General features: G+C 46.9%; 3 non-coding genes across 3 annotated transcripts; all 3 read right to left on the bottom strand.

The window, feature by feature from the left end:
• Positions 1–397: 397 nt before the first annotated feature.
• LOC123126480 (5S ribosomal RNA) lies at positions 398–516 on the bottom strand. Its single transcript, XR_006461720.1, has one exon. It is a non-coding gene; the product is annotated as a 5S ribosomal RNA (ribosomal RNA).
• A 363-nt stretch (positions 517–879) lies between these two features.
• Positions 880–998, bottom strand: LOC123126501 (5S ribosomal RNA). The gene has a single exon (XR_006461740.1). It is a non-coding gene; the product is annotated as a 5S ribosomal RNA (ribosomal RNA).
• A 345-nt stretch (positions 999–1343) lies between these two features.
• On the bottom strand, positions 1344–1462 carry LOC123126539 (5S ribosomal RNA). The gene has a single exon (XR_006461775.1). It is a non-coding gene; the product is annotated as a 5S ribosomal RNA (ribosomal RNA).
• Positions 1463–1479: the final 17 nt, after the last annotated feature.

Below are 1479 nucleotides of genomic sequence, written 5' to 3'. Positions count from 1 at the left end.
TGCTTTAGTGCTGGTATGATCGCATCCAACATGTTACCCCCGCCTTCGTCCCTTATGCTTGCCACTCCCAGGTCCACTACAAAGATGATTGTCATTCTTACTACCATTACAACCGTTGCCTAATAATGGATAATGCCCTATATATACTACTTACTCCCCCCCTCAAACACGGAGACGAGTTTACCACGGTTTCCACCCCTCCCTCTATACCGCAGCAACACGTATTTTTTTACCCCTTTCAGAACGCGCTCCTCGCGCCACAAAGCCGCCTCTAGACGCGTGACCAATGAGCAGCGAGCTAAAACATATCGCAAATGTCAAAAATAATATAACAGGGTTAATATATATCGCGCACATGTGATATGTTTGTCATGAGGCGCAAAAAATAATTAAAAAGGGAATGCAACACGAGGACTTCCCAGGAGGTCACCCATCCTAGTACTACCCTCGCCCAAGCACGCTTAACTTCGGAGTTCTGATGGGATCCGGTGCTTTAGTGCTGGTATGATCACATCAAACATGTTACCCCCGCCTTCGTCCCTTATGCTTGCCACTCCCAGGTCCACTTCAAAGATGATTGTCATTCTTACTACCATTACAACCGTTGCCTAATAATGGATAATGCCCTATATATACTACTTACTCCCCCCCTCAAACACGGAGACGAGTTTACCACGGTTTCCACCCCTCCCTCTATACCGCAGCAACACGTATTTTTTTACCCCTTTCAGAACGCGCTCCTCGCGCCACAAAGACGCCTCTAGACGCGTGACCAATGAGCTAAAACATATCGCAAAAGTCAAAAATAATATAACGGGGTTAATATATATCGCGCACATGTGATTTGTTTCTCATGCGGCGCAAAAAATAATTAAAAAGGGAATGCAACACGAGGACTTCCCAGGAGGTCACCCATCCTAGTACTACCCTCGCCCAAGCACGCTTAACTTTGGAGTTCTGATGGGATCCGGTGCTTTAGTGCTGGTATGATCACATCCAACATGTTACCCCCGCCTTCGTCCCTTATGCTTGCCACTCCCAGGTCCACTGCAAAGATGATTGTCATTCTTACTACCATTACAACCGTTGCCTAATAATGGATAATGCCCTAATAACGGAGACGAGTTTACCACGGTTTCCACCCCTCCCTCTATACCGCAGTAACACGTATTTTTTTACCCCTTTCAGAACGCGCTCCTCGCGCCACAAAGCCGCCTCTAGACGCGTGACCAATGAGCAGCGAGCTAAAACATATCGCAAATGTCAAAAATAATATAACGGGGTTAATATATATCGCGCACATGTGATATGTTTGTCATGAGGCGCAAAAAATAATTAAAAAGGGAATGCAACACGAGGACTTCCCAGGAGGTCACCCATCCTAGTACTACTCTCGCCCAAGCACGCTTAACTTCGGAGTTCTGATGGGATCCGGTGCTTTAGTGCTGGTATGATCGCATCCAACATGTTACCCCCGCC

This window comes from Triticum aestivum, chromosome 5D, assembly GCF_018294505.1.
Source record: "Triticum aestivum cultivar Chinese Spring chromosome 5D, IWGSC CS RefSeq v2.1, whole genome shotgun sequence".
Lineage (NCBI taxonomy): Eukaryota > Viridiplantae > Streptophyta > Magnoliopsida > Poales > Poaceae > Triticum > Triticum aestivum.
This window is presented reverse-complemented; position numbering and strand designations above follow the sequence as displayed.